The sequence below is a fragment of the Berghia stephanieae genome, chromosome 4 (assembly GCF_034508935.2).
Source record: "Berghia stephanieae isolate SIO BIC M18660-M18661 chromosome 4, UCSD_Bste_1.3, whole genome shotgun sequence".
Taxonomy (NCBI): domain Eukaryota; kingdom Metazoa; phylum Mollusca; class Gastropoda; order Nudibranchia; family Aeolidiidae; genus Berghia; species Berghia stephanieae.
Window position 1 is genome coordinate 47,891,949 of NC_088363.1, and position 22,500 is coordinate 47,914,448.

The 22,500-nt window shown below is 35.9% G+C and overlaps 1 protein-coding gene across 23 annotated transcripts in view; it reads right to left on the reverse strand.

Moving 5' to 3' along the window:
* The window catches only part of LOC144970721 (neurobeachin-like), a 187,989-nt gene that overhangs the window by 164,165 nt on the left and 1,324 nt on the right, over positions 1 to 22,500 (reverse strand). The gene's annotated exons all lie outside the window — the stretch shown is intronic.

Here is a 22,500-nt window from a genome sequence, read left to right on the forward strand (position 1 = left end):
GATTATGTAGATCGATGTAGTGTCAGTCTAACCCTTTGAAGCTCGAGTCCGATTTTGATTTACTTTTAATCTGGCACTATACCAACGACCTTGTATCGTAACGTAGCTCTATGCAGTGTCAATTTAACCCTTTGAAGGCCGTGTCCGATTTTGATTTAATCTGACACTATACCGACGACCTTGTGTCGTAACGTAGCTCTATGTCGTGTCAACTTAATCCTTTGAAGGCCGTGTCTGATTTTGATTTAATCTGACACTATACCGACGACCTTGTATCGTAAAAGCAACATGAAATTCGTGTTAAAAAAAAAAGAATAAAAATTGAAACTATTAATCTGTAATAAACTACGTAATATTTTAAGTCATTTAAACAAAAACAAGATCTTTGAATGCATTGCGATTTTTAAGTTTTGTCTTTAAATAAATAAATAAAATTTCCTTGATTAGGTATCATAGTAAAAGATTTATCTAAAGTGTCCAATTATCAGTAAATAATTGAATAAATATATAAATATATATATATATGTATGTATTATATAAATATATATGTATGTATATATATATATATATATATATATATATATATATATATATATATATATATATCGTTGTAATAACATCGGTGATTGGTCTTCTACATTTCATACGGTTTTTACAACTCCAGAGTCGATTTGCATCACATTTGTTGGTGAAAATGGATAGAACTGTTTCATAGTCAATTGATATTATTATCATCATCATCATCATCATCATCGTCGTCGTCGTCATCATATTCGTAATAATAATAATAATAATAATAATAATAATAATAATAATAATAATTAATTATTATTATTATTATTATTATTATTATTATTATTATTATTATTATTATTATTATTATTATTATTATTATAATATTATTATTATTCGTTTGTTTTGTTGATGTTCTTCCAATTGTTTTACTCAAATACGCCCTTACTACTATTCAATATGTAAAATCCAAAACAGATCACTGTGTCACTTCAACCGAATTCTACTATTAAGATCATCTACTGAGCAAACATCTGGAGTCAGCGGAAACCATCCATATCCAACTGAGATATTTTGAGGGTTAGATAATAATCGTTTATTGAGAGAAAGAGAAAGAGAGTGGGTAGAAGAGAGAGAAAGAGGGAGAGAGAGAGAGAGAGAGAGAGAGAGAGAGTGGGGTGGAAGCAAGGAGAGAGAGAGAGAGAGAGTGGGGTGGAAGCAAGGAGAGAGAGAGAGAGAGAGAGAGAGAGATAGAGAGAGATGTGTGTGTGTGTGTGTGGGGGGGGGGGGGTGCGTGAACTACGGATTGAGCCCAATCATTACCTGCAAAGAGCACCACCCTATAGGAATTTCTGGCCCAAGTCCTCCAACCCGGCCTCTCTCAGTAAAGATCCAAAAAAGATGGTTAAGAAGGAAAAATGAATGGGAGAAAACGATCACAGTTATGGGATTTGATAGAAATTATTGAGCTTGTTTGTGAACAAGAGAATCTCTTGTAGGAAACCAAAACCCTAGGACAGCTCCTCTTGTTAGAAACAAAAGCCATAAGCCATTGAGTGATGCGAGGGACAAATAAAATCGTCCTAATCCTTACTGTCTCCGGCAACAAACCGAAAGAATCGTCTAATGGCAGTAACATGTTTTGTTAAAACAACAAACACTTCAAAATTATATTTTTCTTTACCATTAACTTAAACGTTTAATTGATTGATCTAAAGAGTTGACGTCATACAAGCTGATGTACAAGAGAAAATTACTTCACGTGTAGAACGCCCCGCCCCGACAATATAATTATAATCATATAATATAGCAAGTCTATTATAGGACCAATATTGATAGCCCTAGCCCAACTCATTTTCATGATAATAAGGAAATTTAAATTTTAAATAAAAACATTACAATCTTTTTTATTTGCATTAAAGAGAATATTCATAAAATGGAGCTGTCTCTGAAAAATCCGATCGATGTACAAGGGCAACCAAATAGCAACCGCCAGTCCAATACATTGTCATGTACTATTAGATAATATGACAATATGCTTTTTAGAATTTTTATAAAGTGCAATATCCACTAAAAGTGTTCAAAGCGCTTTTCATAGCTTTTAATATAAAATAGAATATTATATGACCCGTCGTCTCTATCCTTTGCTATCTAGACATGGGTGAACAAGTTGATGAAAAATTAATTTAAAGTCAAAACGATCAGAAATTACATTTTGTATTTTTATTTATTCTTTTTAACAACACATACCTACAATGTCGGCACAGATCTCATATTTTTGGTTATACGTTTAATTTTCGAGGCGGTTGATCACTTATAAACAAAATTGTCTTTTTCCAGCACAATATTCCAGTATAGATAGACCAATAAATCTTCATGCTACGGACGGCGGAATGGCTACTCTAAACGGAACAAAACCAATACAAAGGGTATTAATCAAACAGGAGAAAATCAATTACCCCCACAGAAGTATGCCGAGTCCAGTCGGCTGTCATTTGGATTGACAGAACAATCAGCACTGTTGTTATCGTGAATCAAATTAACCCTTCCAGAGTTGGACTCTCTATTTCTTCCAAATATATTATATTTCTCATTACTTATTAATTGAGACTGTGCCAAAAGGTCGTTTGGGTAACGTCCAACACAACGGTACAACGACACTACATCATCTTGATAAACTGTGGAAAGAGATCGTTTTCATGCGTTTCTCTGGGATGAATAAAGAAAATTAAACATAAAAAATCATTATCCATCATCAAACCTATAGAAGGAAAGAAATGTACAAGATTGGACACACGATTGACAACTTGGATTCCATGGATTTCTTCAAATAACATTAACATAACATTCCCTTTATTCATCCCATAAGGGAAATTTGTCTCTATGGTCCAATCCAAGGGAAGACTGGAATAACTCAGGCGTCAGCCGCAACGCAGCGCCGCAAATACATGGTTCTGACGATAACAAAAGGTGAGTCTTCAAAATCTTTAAAAGACCGGTGTTCAACCTCAATACGTGCCCATTCTTTAATTTTCAGCACCGTAGATATTTGGAACTCTCTCCACGCCTGTTTAAGAACTGCGAGGAATGTCAACGATTTTAAAAACTGTATTGATAAGGAATAATTCCACCTTACGTGTGAATTCAATGAGTAATTTATGTTTATTTTACAATTGATATCCTGTACTTTATATGTTACTAATGCATATTAGTTATTTATCACTGTGAGAGGGCACCAAAGACCACACTATTGGCCTAATTTAGCTTTTATTATATATCGTATTGTATTGTAAATTGCCGTCACTCAGCACTTTGTTATTATTTTGAGACAGCCATTTTGGTGATTATTTCTCAATAAATTAGATCACACAATAAACGTTCAAGATTGCACACAATTTTGTGTGTTGGTAAGTTATAACCGGCTGGTAGATGTTGTTTGCATTTTTACTAAACGCATAGCATCAATAGATGGAACGAATTGACGTCACTCAGATCTTTGTTATTGTTTTAAGATTGATATTTTGGTTATTAGTTCTCATTAAAATATAGCAGACTATACACGTTCAAGGTTACACATTGTTTTGTGTGTTGGTACTTTATATCCGCCTGACAGATGTTGTGAGCATTTTACATAAACGCATATCATCAATAGCTTTTTACAGTGTCGAAAAAGTGTGGACAAAGTATCAAATTAATTAACCTCTTAGCGGCTAGAATATAGAATGAATGAAATGACGTCACTTGGCTCGTTGTTATTATTTTTAATAATAGTTGGGCGATTATTTCTCAATGCAATCAAATTCCCCATAGTTTTGTGAGTTGGTTACGATCATTTGGTGGGTAGAACAGATGAGCGGTTTACCAGACGCATAGCATTGATATTAATTCCAAATCAAACTTCAATTACTGATTGTACAGCGACCCAACCGATTTCACTGAGACAGAAGTATGCAGTAGTCCTGTGGGCCGTAATTTAGAATGATCGAACGATCAGTTGTTGTTACCGTAAACCAAATTAACTCGTTCACAGCTAGACTCAATATTTCTTCCACATCATCACAATATCTGGAATTACTGCCTGATTCTAACTCAGAACCGACTACACCCCTTGTCCATTAATCCCAAATGATTAAGGCAGTCCGAACATTCATTATTATTTCGTAAACAATGGAAGTGTTTGTGAAACTGGGCGACTACGCATGTATGGCGCGTCATGGCGCTACTTAAAACAAACGGGTTAAATCAATTGAACGGCTTAATTGGATTTTCAACAACAGAGCTAGACTTGTTTAGATAAAATAAATTTCGTCTCGTGAGAGATAGATAAGAAACCTGTGCACGACAAGGGCTAATTAAAAACAACAAATATCTCTCTCTCTCTCTCTCTCTCTCTCTCTCTCTCTCTCTCTCTCTCTCTCTCTCTCTCTCTCTCTCTCTCTCTCTCTCTCTCTCTCTCTCTCTCTCTCTCTCTCCCCCTCTCCCTTTAAGCTAACAAACAATCTCTTCATGCAAGTTTTACTACCGATCTATCTCCAATAATGTCAGGGGGATTCCAAACCACCAACCACCGTCTCTTCCAACCTTATCAGATTTCATCACCACGTCTCTTTAACGCATTTGCTGTTGTTATTCAGTAGGTCAAAGACGATTGTCAATCGAATTTTCAATACAAACTCGCGCGCGCACTTATAGACAAACAGATAGATAGATAGATAGATAGATAGATAGATAGATAGATAGATAGATAGATAGATAGATAGATAGATAGATAGATAGATAGATAGATAGATAGATATAGATAGATAGATAGATAGATAGATAGATAGTAGATAGATAAGATAGAAGATAGATAGAAGAAGAAGACAGACAGATAGATAGATAGATAGATAGATAGATAGATAGATAGATAGATAGATAGATAGATAGATAGATAGATAGAGATGTAGAGATAGATAGAGTGGAGGACATGTGAGAGAGAAAAAAGAGAGAGAAAATCAGAGAGGTGGGGGGGGGGGCACACACATAGTGAGAGAGAGAGAGAGAGAGAGAGAGAGAGAGAGAGAGAGAGAGAGTGAGAGAGAGAGAGTCAGACAGAGATATTTCAAAATGAAACTGCATGTGTTTTTGTTTGTTTTTTTAATCAATCACGACCGATCGTAGAAGTTCAACCACCAATAGTTATCGAACCCAACACACCCAATATTAGTAAGGCCGTGGTCCAACCCTACATTTACCGGGGGACTCGAAGGGTCTGGGTTGCGTGACGACCAACAGTCTTAGTCAGGCTCGTTGCAATGGAGAGGAATTAACCCGTTATCTGGGAGGTGGGGGGGTTCGAATTCTGCCGCATGTGTCTATTGAGTTTCCATTTTCCAGTTTCCCATTCCGACAATTACTTTATACCTTTAGAAAATCTCTCTCTCTCTCTCTCTCTCTCTCTCTCTCTCTCTCTCTCTCTCTCTCTCTCTCTCTCTTTCTTTCTCTCTCACCCCCTCTCTCTCTCTCTCTCTCTCTCTCTCTCTCTCTCTCTCTCTCTCTCTCTCTCTCTCTCTCTCTCTCGTGATTGGAAGTAAACTTTGCTCCATTCAAAGACTAAAAATAGGATTACACAAGAATCATATAACTGAAATGAACACACGAGACATTCCCAATATTTCAGTTCTTGAATTACTCTTGAAACAAAACAAGCAAACCAAAGGACAACACATGACGAGCCAGACCAAAACCAAATATAACATTTGATGTCTCTTCAGACTGCACAATGCCGACAGAGCTATCTCAATGGGACTTCTAACACTAGGAACTGAAGTAGCATTTAACTTCAAACAAACCCTTTGCCTGTAGGCATAGAGATCTTAAATCTAAAGGAGGTGTTTGTCCAGTATGTTGATAAATAAAGAGATGGGTGGCTGGATGGATGGAGTGGATAGAAGGATGGATGAAAGGACGGATGGATGGATATATGAATGGATTGATATATGGATGGATGGAGTGGATATATGAATGGATACATGGATAGGATAGATGGAACTGATGGATGGATGAATGGATAGAGATATTCTAAGAAAATCATATCCCATTTACGTCATTCTGCCCTTTATCTTCATGACGACGACGAGACATGAATAAATGGTTTTCGTCCCTTACTTCCTTCCACCAATACAACCACTACAACCACCACCCCGCCTCTATGCCAAAATAACGGGAGGGGGAGGGGGAGACTTACCCGCTAATTCCCCATCCAAAATCAATATCTAGTACTCACTTTTGATCTGTGCTTCTGGCACTTACTTCGAGGATTTTTTTTTTCCTTTTTTCTTTCCTTCTATCGGTCTGTGTGCCATTGTGTACAAGGGAAACACGCAGTACGAAAGAGAGAGAGAGAGAGAGAGAGAGAGAGAGAGAGAGAGAGAGAGAGAGAGAAATTGTGTGTGAGAGAGAGAGAGATAGAGAGAGCGAGAGAGAGAGAGAGAGAGAGAGAGAGAGAATGAAAAGAGAGACTAGGTGGAGGTGCAGGACCTAGTACTTCGAACGTAGAATTACGAATTATTGGTTCCAGCTACAGAACTGCATTCGCCTCTTTGACTCTATAAAGTATGTTGAAAAGGTGAGTTTATTTCCATAGAATCTATATCAGAACATCGGGGCACTTTTAGAATCATGATGGGGAATACTATTTATTTCTAAAGCTATTTAAAGTGCCTTTTTTATTTTTTCCGATAGGAAACTACGAATTTATGAAATTTCAAGTCGGCAGCTCTGGGTGGGAGTGAAAGATAAGAGCGAAAAAAGGGGGAGGGTGATGTATACACACACACACACACACACACACACATATATATATATATATACATATATATATACACACACACACACACACACACACACACACACATACACAATATTGCGGAAAACTAAAAGAAGGAATAAAAGTGACGGTTAGATGAATTGAGTAAGGAAGTAAGATATGAGGAGCACATGCTAAGGTCCAGAAAAAAAAAGAGAGAGAGAGAGAGGAGAGAGAGAGAGAGAGAGAGAGAGAGAGAGAGAGAGAGAGAGAGAGAGAGAGAGAGAGAGAGAGATAGCGCGTGGACGAATTTTGATTAAGAACCAGACATTATTCACCACATCAAAGAGATGGCAATATTAGAGTTAATAAGTAAACCAGACACAGTCTCGCATTTTCCACAACTGTCAAGCCGTGATTGACATCTACCTTGGCTCCATAAATTGTCTACCTGGTCCGGATATCATCTAATTAATAATAATAACAATAATTGACAGCGGGATACGGAAAGTAAAAATAGCCAACAACCTTGTGGATTGGTAATTACAGCAGTTAACATCTAAATAAACGCTTCCGCCAAAAAAAAGAAAACAACACAAAAACAAAACAAAAAAACACACACAAAAAAATAAAAGAAGAAAAACGAGCTTTTAAATAGCGCAATACCCACTAAACGTGCTCAAAGCGCTTTACAAGGGGTCCCTGACCAACAGCAATACGGAACAAGTAGAATGGGACATGACGCCTGTTAGGCGATATTGCAATTTTTTTTTCGACAGAGACAACGTTGTTAACGGCCAAGTACTCATTTACATCTGAGTACGACGAGAGAATGTGAGTAGAGAGCCTTTTCCAAGGACTCAACTATGCGCCGAGCGAGACTCGAACCCAGGACCTTCCGATCCGAAAGCGAGGGTCATACTTCTATACCACATAGCCGCACGAAACCAACTTAGACCAGGCTGTTCAACCACAATTATGTGCACAGAGTTGGAAGATGAGCAAAGAAAATTTATTTTGGACAAACCGGCTTCGAAACAGGTTTATTTGCTTTTAAAGTTAGTCCTCTGTAAGTCTGCGCTCTATCGATTCAGCTACCCCCCCCCCCCCACCCCCCACAATACTGACGGTAATATCATAATCATATCAAGAGTGTTTCGGCGCTAAAAAAAGTACCTTCAGTATTTCGTCCATCAAACAATGATAACGTTATTAAGTACGTCTACCCAATCCACCCCTTGCTAACAAAATGCCATGTTTACCTTCAACAGTTGAAACAGAGACAATCTGGAATAGAATGGAACCATTAGGTTCAACCGTCTGTAACATTCTCATTGTGACTTGCAGATTCAATTTACGAAACGATGTCGTGCGGCTTTAGACATTAAACTTGAGCTTTTGCATAAATGTGAGCTTGTATATAGCACAATATCCACTAAACGTGCTAAAAGCACTATACAAGGGATCCTTAGTCAACAGCAACACTTAACATGTAGGACGAGACATAAGGCCTGTTATTTTACGACAGAGACAACGCTGTTAACGACCAGTTACTCATTTTACACCTGAGTAAATTGAGAGAATGTGAGTAAAGAGCCTTTTCCGAGGACTAAACTATGCGCCGCCCAGGGCGGTACTCGAACCCATGACCTTCCGATCTGAAGACGAGTGTCATACACAGGACCGTATAGCCGCTTTCTGTTCTTGGGTATGATATTCGCCTTCGGATTATTAGGTATCTGGTTCGGTCGAGCCGTGGACAGGGTAAAGTTGAGTCCTTGGTACAGGCACTTCACTAACATTCTTTCATCGTATTCAGGGGTAAAATGAGGTCCTAAGCAGTAACAGCGCTGTTTGATAGACAAAAAAAAAAACAACAACAACATTGTATAGCATCGCCTTACAGGTGTCATGTCTCGTCCTACATATTGTAAGGGTTGCTATTTACATGGGAACCCTTTCTCAAGCGCTTTGAGCATATTTAGTGGATATTGATTGCACTTTGTAAAAACTCAAGTTTGTTTGTTAATTTATCTATTGATTTAAAAAACTGGGTTAAGTTCCGCTTTGCGTTGAGTTTATTTCTATAACGGTATGTTGTGTTTTAGATCGATAATTGCTTTTTATCTATTTATTTATCTACACCTTATTCATTAATACTATCTTTCGCTATCGTTATTTCATAGCATGGTTTCAATTTCAAATTTTTTTATATTATCGTCTTGGGATTGGATACGCTGATATAAGTCAAAATGCAGGTTTGTTATATAGTAATGATTGAGATGGTGATGGTGGTGGCGGTGGTAATGATGATGATGATGATGATGATGATGATGATGATGATGATGATGATGATGATGATGATGATGATTATGATAAGAAAATAATCTTAGTAGTAACATAGTTGTCGCATTATCATCGTTATCATCATCATCATCATCATCATCATCATCATCATCATCATCATCATCATCATCATATTATAACTATTATTATTATTATTATATTATTATTATTATTATTATTATTATTATTATTATTATATTATTATTATTATTATTATTATTATATTATTATTATTATTAATTATTATTATTATTATTATTATTATTATTATTATTATTATTATTATTATTATTATTATTATTATTATTATTATTATTATTATTATTATTAATATTATTATTATCATATTATTATTAAATTATTATTTTATTATTAAAGTTGGATAGTAAGGTACAAGACGACCGTGTGATACTTTGATGATACTCCATGATAAACATATGCTGACTCTAAGCGATTCGTCTAGCCGCTGATAACGGATATGAAGTTATTTATCTTTAGTTTTTTCCTTACACACATTTATTTATTTCACCATTATCTATCTGGTCACAGTGACATCTCTTATCATTTTTTGTTGGTTTGTTTGTTTGGTTGTTTGTTTGTTTGTTGTTGTTTTGTTGGGTTTTTGTTTTTTGTTTTTTTTTTGTTTACCACGAACTAATTCAAAAAGGTTGAGGCATTACAATCAGTTTATTTAACAATTAACTCTTTCAACCCTAACACCGACTATATCCGTTGTTTACCAAGGTTACTTTTATCCCATGCCAATTTATTTCCTTTTTTTAAAGACAAATTATAGGTGTAGTATCAAAGCTAATGTTCTTAATGTTTACATGTTAATGGTAGTTGAATAAAAATATCTATGGACAAGCTCATTTTTAATACATTTTTCCCATTTTGAAAAGAAGCAAAAACCTTTAGGATTGAGTGAGTTAACCAAATACTTTCATGAAAACGACGAGAGATGAGATAAGTAGTAACAGAAAAAATATGACTTTGCTAAATTATGAATACAGATAATCAGTAAACAAAAGAATAATAATAAAAATATATCTAAAACACGAGAGAAAATATGAGAATAATTTGATTTTTTTGATATTCATTTTTTTTTTTTTTGTTTCCTTGTTTGTTTTGTTGGGGTTTGTATTTTCTTAACATCTGATAGCGTTACGAGACGAGGAGGGGTGAAGGGGGGGGGGGGGGAGGTGGGGGGGGGGGGGGGCACACGACAAAGTCAGTATCATTGCTGACATAGACGCTCCGCTTTTCTTTTTATAGGGTTATTCGTAGCACGGGTAGAAATGGGGGTATCGCCTCAGGGACAACAGGTTACTGTGACTCCATGACGCTTTGGTACCAACCAGTAACCCAGTTAATATACACAGTGTCAAATCCAGTTATGTAAATATTCCCTTTTTTATATTCTCTGGTCCCATTTCAGAAATTCCCAGGGGAAAACTACTGTATCTAACCCAGTCTAACCAAGAAAGAAACCAAAAGAAAAATATTTTTAAAATATTAAATAATCAAACCAGAAAAAACAACAAACAAACAAAATTTTAAAAAGCGCGGGGACATGACTGTATAATCGCAATCTGTCTTCTGGATCTGACCCGAGTCAACCGAAAAAGATTGTCCCAGAATTAAAATTAAATCGGTAAATTAATCATTGCTAAGGATGATTGGTGAGAGACCAAATAAACAAATAAATAGATGAATAAATAAATGAATTTATATATATATATATATATATATATATATATATATATATATATATATATATTAGTAAATAAATAAATTTATATATTTATATATTTTATATTTATATATATATATATATATATATATATATATATATATATATATATATATTAGTAAATAAATAAATAAATAAATAGATAAACAAATTAATAATTAAATAAATAAATAAACAAATAAATCAATAATTTTCTTTTAAATTAAGAAAAATAAAATTCCCTTTATTTATCCCATAGGGCACATTTGTCGTTAGGGTCTAATCCAAGGGAAGACTGGAATAACCCAGGCGTCATCTGCAATGCAGCGCCGCAATTTGAGCTGGGCGAGGTGACTTGCTCAAGGCCACACAGCACAGTGGCGGGTGATCGAACTCGGTCCCTTTCGGGTACAAAGCAAAGACCGTCCCACTGAGCCACGCTGCCCCCTATAAATAATAAATAAATAAATAAATTAAATAAATAAATAAATAAATAAATAAATAAATAAATAAATAAATAAATAAATAAATAAATAAATAAATAAATAAATAAATAAATAAATAAAATCTGACCAAACGTGGAATAAAACTATGGTTACTCGCATTCTTATCAGCCAGTTCTACAAATCCAGTGACGGCATACTCGCTCAACCAATCCCAATAAAAGAACAAATAATTTAAAAAATTAACATTCTCTTCATTCAACCTTGGGGATTTTTTTTCTCTGCAGGTGAGGTAACCCGCACGCAGGCCGCAGAGAGCGCCGCTGAATGATGAAGAAGGGGTCATGTGAATGCTCAAGGGAGAAGAAAAAAAACGATATATCGAAAGCGGGATTGAACCTGGGACACTTGCGCGGAAGGGCAATGCAATCTCTGTAATACTAACACTAGAACGCTATTACCATCACCAACATTATAATTATTTTTTTAATGAGCTTTTATATAGAGCAATATCCACTAAACGTGCTCAAAGCGCTTTGCAGGGGTCCCTGGCCAACAGTAACACTTAACATGTAGGACGAGACATGACGCCTGTTAGGCGATGTTACAATTTTTTTTTTGGACAGAGACAACACTGTTGACGGCCAGGTACTCATTTTACACCTGAGTACGGTGAGAGAATGTGAGTAAAGAGCCTTTTCCAGAGACTCAACTATGCGCCGAGCTAGGCTCGAACCCAGGACCTTCCGATCCGAAAGCGAGTGTCAAACCACTAGACCACACAGCCATCACCAACATTATGGACATTTCTCATCGAAATGGAATAATTAAAATGCATTGTCTGGATACGCAAGAGATAAAATACTGTCTTTGTTGACAATTGCACGTCATTTTTTTTTAACGGTTGTGTGAGTGGCTTTTACTTGACATAAGATAATATGACTTGTAAATACAGAGCCCATGTAAGGTAACGGCTGCCAACTAGGGCATGGTGGAGGAATGTCCAGGGCCAACATTAATGAATAAATTTAAATATGTAAACAAAGGCTGTGCGTGGCGCATTCCTTGTAATTTACAATACACTCAAAAATAGATGTGATTTCATGTAAAAATAATTGGTTGAAGACGGGGTTTTAGCGCGAAACGTTCTTGTGTGGTATTTTGTTCTTTTTTTTTCAGTTAAGAACAAAATACCAAACAAGAACGTTTCGCGCTAAAAACCCTTCTTCAATCAATTATATTTTTAAAAATTAAGAATGGCAATACAACAAAGTATTCACCATAATTGTTTTGCTTAATAAAAGAGGGGGAAAAACGGACTTTTTTAAAAAGAGCAATATCCACTAAATGTGCTCAAAACACATTACTAGTGGCCCCAAACAAACAGCGATACTTAAAATGTTGTAGGACGAGACATGACGCTTGTAAGGCTTGTAATTCTTTTTTCGACGGAGACAGCTTGGACGGGTACTCATTTAAAACCTGAGTGGTATGAAACAATGTAGCACAGAGACTTTTTTCCAGGGACTCAACTTTGCGTCGCCTATATCGGGACTCGAACCAGAGACATTCAGGTCCGAAAGCGAGTGTCATATCACTAGACCACAAAGCCGAGTATAGAATGAGAGAATCAATACAGAGTCGACCTGAGTCACCCTAATTTTCTTCCTAGAACCGATGATTCGAATCACGGTGAGACAATTGTGACAAAGCCGCAGGTTTGAAGGTTTTATCCCCGATTATCCTGCTGCAGACTGCCTTTTGACCGGAGGTGCGGCCGAATAAATAAATAACCATGTATTTTTTGTGTGATGAAAATAGTGTTTGGTTAAGATGTTTCAAACAATGTACTAACTAGTGCTTGCAACGAGAAAAAGAAACCAAGTAGATGTTAAAAAAATTGAGCATTTATATAGGGCAATATCCACTTAACGTGCTCAATGCGCTTTACAAGGGGTCCCTGGTCAACAGCAACGTTTAACATGTAGGACGAGACATGACGCCTGTTAGGCGATATTACAATTTTTCAGACAAAGACAACGCTGTTAACGGCCAGGTACTCATTTTACACCTGAGTACGGTGAGAGAATGTGAGTAAAGAGTCTTTTCCAAGGACTCAACTATGCGCCGAGCGAGGCTCGAACCCAGGACCTTCCGATCCGAAAGCGAGTGTCATACCACTAGACCACATAGCCGCACGGCTTAACAGCTCTTGGATAGTTTTTGTGATTTTAGTTGTTATATATTTATCTATTTACTTATTTATTTACTCACATACTTATTTGCCGACTTATTAATCGAGTTATTTATTTATCTATATTTTTATTTATTCATTTTTTTTTAATGATATGTCTGAACTGCTGTAAATAGTCAAGCTACGTAATAAGCTATTTACCCCCCCCCCCCTCCCTCTCTCTCTCTCTCTCTCTCTCTCTCTCTCTCTCTCTCTCTCTCTCTCTCTCTCTCTCTCTCTCTCTCTCTCTCTCTCTCTCTCTCTCTCTCTCTCTCTCTAAAGTGCTCTGCTTCCTATATTATGACGCTACACATAATAGACAAGTTTCGGATAAGCTTCTTTACGGAAAGCCAAACAGAACACAGGGCAAATGTTGCGGGCAACCCAGGCCCTACATTGCAGGCTATTCTTATCTAACTGAAAGAAATGCCTTTCCTTATTAAGAACATTTATAATAATCACTTTACTGTTCCGCCGTGAGGGTACCAATAGCGCAGTTGGGAAGAGAACTCAATTCACAAAGGGACTGAAATTATTTTTTTCTGACCCCTCTGTCCACCCAGCTGGGTCTATTAGATATGGCTGGAAGTACTTTGCGATAGACTAGCGCCCTATTCAAATGATAGCGAACAATTGCTTTTGTCCGTTTCACGCTACAGAAAACCGGGATAGATAAAGTCCGGATGTAAAGGCAGATTCTAAGGATTACGGGACGTAAAAGAAAAAGAGGTTGGAGGATCTTTATTGACGACCAGCATATATTGAGATTCGAAAATAAGATGCTATCACTCTGAAACCAGATGATCATTTACACAAGGTATGTATTCAGTCCTCCAGAATAGTGAGGTAGGAACTAGTTTGTTGACATCACCCTTTTGTTCCCTATTGTTTACATGACATAATATAATTTTGATTAAATTTGATTTGTCTCTCGAGTACCAGAATCAACTGTAAATTATATTGGTTTTATATTCTTCACAAAGAAAGACACATTTAGCTCATTCCAATTTAATGTTATGGCAATCCTGACATACTCAAAACACTTGGCAACCTTTGCTGCTTCTAATTTTTAGTGAACACTGAGGTCACTTGGTGTTACTAAAAGTAAAGTATCCGAAAAAAAAGAAGTCTATAAAATATTGTGAGTTGAAAATGAGGCTAAAAATGTCTCTGTCGCGCCAGCCAACACTGAAACTCAAAGCTTATTATACTAATCATTATATATAATATAACACACCGCTTTGGAAATAAAAAGGTGAATACATTACCAATTTAAAACAATGCAATTAAACACCACGCCAACACACGTACGTTTACCAACACCACATCGTCACCAACTCAACAACCATTTTATATTCTCACCTACGACACATTAGTAATAATTAATAAACAACACCAGCAATACCTTAACAAATAGTATTTACGATGGTTGAAAAATAAATGGGCATAGAAAGTCAAGAGGCACCGGGGCGGAACAACATACGAGGCTGATGACTGGGGAGGACGAGTGACGTGAATTCAGTTTTGGGTTGAGAATGAAGTGAGTTGTGCTGGAAATGAGTATTCTACCACTCATTGACAGACTAAACAATTTTAATTTTTGGCCATCTGTTTTTGTTTTTTGTTGTTGTTTTGTTTTTGTTTTTTGGTATTTTTTTTGTTTGTTTTTTGTTTTGTTTGGCCAATTAAAAATACAAACAAATAAAAATCTTGTCCGATTTTGAAGAATCCCCTCTTAATCGAAAAATTCAATATCAATACTCAGGTTTGAAACTTTTAAACAAACTGAGGGTCGTCTTTTATTGCTCGATATCTTTAAGTTTTTTGGCCAAATTTTTTTCATGATTGTTTTTCCAAAGTACAGCGGTATCGGTTGGGTGGGCGAATGGATGGATTGACAAGACCAGTCTTGTACGAATATGAGAGTGAGCGCTATTGATTTTGTACGTTTTCACACACACCCACACACACAGAGAACCAACGTGAGTTGAGTGCGTCCCCGGGGGCTATTATTAGTAGTTGTGTATGCACGAAGACAGTCGCCGTTTGGATTGTCCAGGTAAACAAGGCAGCAATTGTAAGCTGATTAAATAACAACCATAGCGAGCGAAGCTCGAAATTAATGTGTATTTGTAGAAATATACCTTTTTTTAAAAAAAGGTTAAGCATGGGGCTTAAGGAAGGGGAGGGGGGGGGGGCGATGTAGACAGAAAAATGGGAGGGGGTAGAAGACATTAAAACTCATGGTAGTTTGTTTTGTTTGTTTTGTTTTTGTTTTTTTTTTTGTTGTTTGTTTTTTTTTAAAGTTTTACGACGTTTATAACACTTTAATGTCTCTTCTTCCTTCTCTTCAAAGAAATCATTCAGAATGAATGAGTATTACGGTTCATATCCAGATGAAAAAGGAAAATAAATATGTAAGTAATTTCCTGATAGTCTGAGTCTCTAGCGCATCTTTGGTGATATGAACGCAAAGGAAATACATCAGTTCGGATAGCTGGGTAGATTTGAGTTCAATATCTGTTATACTCTGGAATCACAAAGGATATCAGAGAGAACAAAAGAATGAATCCCCTCATAGCAAAGGGCTGATAGAAACGAGACATGGGGAAAAAAACAAACAATCCAAATTTTCAAAAGAATAAATTAATAAAATGAAAAGGACGGAAATAAATCAGCTTGTCGTGTAATAATAATAATAAAATAATAATAATAATAATAATAATAATAATAATAATAATAATAATAATAATAATAATAATAATAATAATATTAAAATAATAATAATAATAATAATAATAATAATAATAATAATAATAATAATAATAATAATAATAATAATAAATAATAATAATAATAATAATAATAATAATGATAAAAATAATTTCCCTTTATTATCTCCAAGGGGAAATTTGTCTTCGGGGTCTATTCCAATGGAAAACTGGAATAACACAGGAGTCAGCCGCAGTGCAGCGCCGCAAATTGTACTATGGCGAGGTGACTTGTTCAAGGCCACTCACCGAGGCGATAGTCGAACTCGGTACCTTTTGGGTACGAATCTAGGACATCATGGACATCCAAGGGATGATTGGAATAGCCTAGAGAATGATATAGAAATAAAATCTATCGAATGACTATAATCTTCCAAACTTCCAAGATTAAAGTCAAGAAAAAAACTTGATAATAATCAAATATCAGAAATAGAAGAAAGATGAAGAGTAATTTTAATAGGGGCAGATGAAGTAAGTCGGTTGATTTATTTAAAAAGTAAATTTTGGATCGAAAAGTAAAGAGGGATTTTTGGTAATGAGAAAAAGAAAGAAGAGGGGGAGAAAAAAGACAGAGAAATAGAGAGGGGGTGAGGAGGGAGAGTGGAAGACAGACAGACGGTAAGTCAGACATTTTTTTTGTTTGTTTGTTTGTTGCTTTAGGTCTCTTCCAACACAATTGAGGTTATATGAGAGACCGCTGAAACAAAAAAAAAACAAGCAATCTAACAAAAATAGTACAAATGTAAATCAAAATCATAACCTAAAGATATCATAAGCTAAATTATAAATAACCAAGAACAAACAGGCAGAAGATTTACAGAAAAAAAAAAAAAAAAATATCCCCTGTCAAAAATACAATCACAAACCAAAGAAGCAGGATAGGCTAGTAAAGAGAAGAAGAAACGACATCACTATCGGATCGTACACCCATGCGAACATCATAGGTATATGATTCAAGGGTGATGCTCCCATCCAACCACCCGGGTAAGTCAGACACATAAAAGAAAGATAGAAAGAAAAACCAAAATGAAAGAAGGATGAAGTAAGGACAGAAGGAAGGAATGAAGGAGGAAGTAAGGAAAGAGGGAAGGAAGCAAAGAAGTAAGGGAGGAAGGAATAACAGACGAAAAGATCAGACGAAAGAAAGTAAGAAAGAATTTTTTTAAAAAGAAAGAAAGAGAGAGAGAGAAAAACAGAAAGAAAGAAAGAAAGAAAAACAAGAGAGAAAGAACAAAGGAAAGAAAGAAAGAAAGAAAGAAAAGATAGGAATAAAAAAAAGAAATACAGAGAAAAGTGAATGAATGTACGAAAAATGAAAGGAGAGAAAACGTCATTCTCCATTTTATGCAAAGACTTGTAAATGGCATATTTGTGGTAGGTACTCCACAGACTTTTGAGTTTTGAGCGAGTTGTTGTCTGTTATATAATAAAGCTCGATTCTGAATGAAACAATCAATGAAACGGGGATGAAAACACACTTGTTAAAATGCATGAGACGAAGTATACAAATGGCTAATGTCGACAAGAGTGCACAGATAGGGGAGGGGGAGAGAGAGGAGAGAGACAGACAGACAGAGAGAGAGAGAGAGAGAGGGAGAGAGAGAGGGGGGGGGAGAGACAGTGAGAGATATAGAGAGCATAGAGAGAACGAAAAAGAAATCAAACACACACATACAGAAACACACACACACACACACACATACATACACATGCGCACACACTCACATACACAGCGATAAGAAGAGAGAGAGAGAGAGAGAGAGAGAGAGAGAGAGAGAGAGAGAGAGAGAGAGAGAGGGGGCAGCAAGAAGAAGAAGAAGAAGAAGAAGAAGAAGAAGAAGAAGAAGAAGAAGAAGAAGAAGAAGAAGAAGAAGAAGAAGAAGAAGAAGAAGAGAAGAAGAAGAAGAAGAAGAGAAGAAGAAGAAGAAGAAGAAGAAAGAAGAAGAAAGAAGAAAAGGAGAAGAAAAAGAAGAAAAGAGGGAGAGAGAGAGTAGGAGAGAGAGAAGAAGAGAGGAGAGAGAGAGGAGAGAGAGAGAGAGAGAGAGAGAGAGAAAGAGAGAGGGGGGGGGAGTAGGAGCAAAGTTAGAAGAAATAGGAAGACGAGGAGGAGGATGTAATAGAGCAGGAGGAGAAGGAAATAATATATATAGATACAAGCCAAAAGATGCGAGGCAATGAGCCCTTAGGGTGGACAAGACTGACCAATCTAGCCTAAGACCTTCATGGGCCTGAAACGCCCATTGCTGTACTGTTCCTTGTCTGTCCTCAAGACTACAACTTATAGCATTTATTGAATTGCCTGACTCTGAGACTGAGGCAGTTAGAGTGATAGTGAGAGTGTGTGTGTGTGAGAGAGAGAGAGAGAGAGAGAGAGAGAGAGAGAGAGAGAGAGAGAGAGAGAGAGAGAGAGAGAGAGAGAGAGAGAGAGAGGGAGAGGTGGTTGAAAGCCAAAACAACAAATAATATATTAAGAGTCAGAAGTAATTCTTTTTTAAGTCACCACAGTTGTGGGATCTTTGCCATATCTAATCACAACTCAACACTAGGCAAACATGAGCACGAGGGTGGTGGTGAGGGAGGGCAAGGGGGAGCGAACTTTTGACATAGAGATTGTGAGGGATTGAAAGCAGGTATTCAAATATGTCCGTCCAGCATTCCATGAACTAAGAGCTATTTTAAAAAAAGCCTTTTCGTGGAATTAGTCCCATATGAAATAGACCGGGTTGACCAGGTGTTATCCGGAATAGACCTGAGTAATGCATCCTCAAATACCATTTTAACCCCAGGATCAAGTATGCATAAAATTCCATTTTACAACTTTTATCCAGTTTTGAATGGATTTATCTATGAACAAACAAACAAAACACCCTCTCTCATAATACCATAGCACGATAAAATAAACTGACCCAGACATGGGGCTAGGAAAATCAGCTTATTATTATTTTTGAAGAAATATCATTTTAAGTTTAAGGCACACCTCTCTGGCATTTTTTTTTTCAATCCCAATCACCTCCTATCATCAGACACATATTAAACTATGTGTGGTACTTTAACCTTCTCAGTTATTAAAAATAAAAACAACAAAAAAGATGAGCTCCGTGTTAACATACATTCATTTTGATAATCAATTAACCATGACAAGAAAAAAAAAGTCACATAAATGTTGACAGGAGCCAGCCATGCACAAAAATCTTCAGAAATTTAACGAGAAATGTCACCACTATGAAAAAGGGCTTAAATAATTGAGAAGAATTTTATAATTTCAGACTAGTGACTTTTAATTCGATATGGTGCTACCACTGGCAGAATGCTAGATATTTCTAATGGAATCTCAAGAAAATGAATCTTTATAATGTATCCATCTAATGTATTAGATGTGAATACTGGTTACACAATCATAGCCCCTTCCACTATGAACTTTATGTATTGAAAGAATAAAAACAAACTGTAAAGGTGGAGATGAAACACAAAGGTCTTGTTTATACAAGGTCAAAGACATTAAGCGGTGTTAAAAGATAATCTATAATTAAATGTCACAAATATATTGACAAATTCAATGAACTTCAAGGACAGACTACATCATAGAAGAATGTTGGATTTTTTTAAAATCCATATTCTAACAAGACTGCAATGATACGGCGAATTTAAGATGTTATCTGCATGACTAAATAATTATTTGTTTTATGTTTAGCTTTTACTTTTCGAATTATTACATTTGATTCAAGATTGCAATATATGTATACATTGCATGTGTACGACTGCTGTGTATGGGTCTTAGCAAGTTATGACTGTGTAACGTTTAGTCCAGTGATCATAAAGCACTATAAAAGAGCACTTTGTTGTTTTGTTTCCAAAACAAGGAATATAAAGAATGACAAAGACTATGCTATAATACTATGATTATGTACCAGATTATGTAAAAGTCAAGAAGTTTTAAAAATAAAGGGAAACAATAAAAGATTCTTAAACTCCTACATTTGGAGATTAAAACGAGTTCCAAATACTGTGCGACCTTGAGTTATTCGCTGGGAGCCAGTTTGAAATTTCAAATGCAGCAATTCAATATTTTATTGTACCCCTCCTTTGACTGCAAACATATTGTTCCTTCTCATGTCAAAGTATAACTGACATAAAAATATTTGACATAAAGAATCTTTTAAATATAGTAAAAACCTATTTTTATGAAAAACAGATGCGTCCAATAGAAGAATATTACTTGAACTCCCCATGAGCTATCCCATTATTTTTCAAAACTCATATGTTCTGACTTTATTTCTTAAATATGTCCAAGACAAGTTTCATCAATAAACAATATCAGATTTTCATTTCAAACCTTTTAATTCTAAAAAAATGAATGATCTTCTATATTTTTTTTTTAAAACGTCTAATGAAGTAAAAAAAAAATTTTTTAATTGAGCTTTTATATAGGGCAATATCCACTTAATGTGCTCAAAGCGATCACAAGGGGTCTCTGACCAACAGCAACAAGTAGAACGAGACATGACACTTGTTAGGCGATATTGCAGGTACTCATTTTACACCTGAGTACAGTGAGAAAATGTGAGTAAAGAGCCTTTTCCAAGGACTCAACTATGCGCCAAGCGAGGCTCGAACCCAGGACCTTCCAATCCAAAAGCGAGTGTCATACCACTAGACCACATAGAGCCGCACAGTAAAAACAAAATGCATCTAAGTCACCTTTCAAAACCACTTAATGATGCAGGGTAGCCCACTTGTCCTAAAGTGGATCTGAAATGTACAAGTTCGACTAACCATTGCACTGTGCTGTAATGGCATAGTGATAGTTCACTTTGCAATGCTGCAATGCATTGATGCCTAGGCTATTCAAATCTTCCCTTGGAATAGATCCTAGGACAAATTTCCCCTTGGGGATGAACATATAAAGGAATTTTTGTTATAAAACCAACCATATAGCCAGTGCGTGATCCCAGTCCAGCCTGGGACAAGAATTTGGAAGGATTGGAGTTTTAGGCCAGCAAATCCCTATGTCATTACGGAAAACAAAATCACTGCTATAGAAACATTACCTAAATATTTTATTGGCACCATATTCAATGTAACATACCGATCTCCACCAGTAAGCTACATGAAACCAGACTTCAATCACATTTGTCACAAAGAGTTGTTTTCAGGGTATAGTTTTGTCTTGATTAGTTTTCATGGTGCACTAAGTTAAGTATCTCTAATTTAATCTTTTTTTTTTTTTCAATGTATAATTTTGTCATAATATCCATTTTTTGAAATGTATCTGGGGTAGTACTCAAAGAAAACTTCATCGCTGACTATTGTCACATACTCATTCACACCAAAATAGAATGCAGTCATGAAACATGTACTAAAAAAGTGTGATAACCAAGAATACAAATAATACAACATAAATTAGACAAAAGAATGAGATTGAACTAAATGTCACTCATCCAATGCTAGCCCGTTCTCTGACATCAATTTGTGCACCGCTAAATTAGATTGTCCTGTTATAAGAACTGTTAAAACTAACTTTTATGAACAAATTACCTCAATGAACTTTGCTACAAAGGATAGTAAAAGTCGAACAAAATTATTGGTCCAAATCTGAACTGGATAGTTGATACAGTATTGACACTACATACATAATTAATTTTTTTTAAAAACATAAGTAGATACTTCTACTTCTAGAATATAGACCAAACTTAACCCTACGGCCAAGTCTGTATAAAATGTCATTCAGGCCAATCAAAAGACTTTTCCTCAATCGCATTTGTTCATGAAAAAAATGTATTCTTTCAGATTCAGAGAGTTGGGACCAATTGCTAATGGCACACTCTGCAGTTACTCTTTAGCCTTATCTGAACGCCTATTAAATATCTTAATAAAATGGCAGTGTCTACTTACACGGTAACCGGGCACCTAGCCTCAGGATCTACGTACACGGTAGCTCCGGTAACTGGTTTGCTGCTACAATACAAGCAATGGATAGTATTACGGGTGTGTCTACGTACACGGTAACTTTAGGCAGTTTAGTGAGTACCAGCAGTGGGAGTCAAATTGTGACCCAACTCGCCCATAAGAAAGTTGTGACTGGAAATTGACGTTCGCTTTTACTAAAAGTTTTAAGGGGGTTCAATTAAAGATGCATAACTTCGTTATAAAGAGGAATATCGCAGATATTTTGGTAT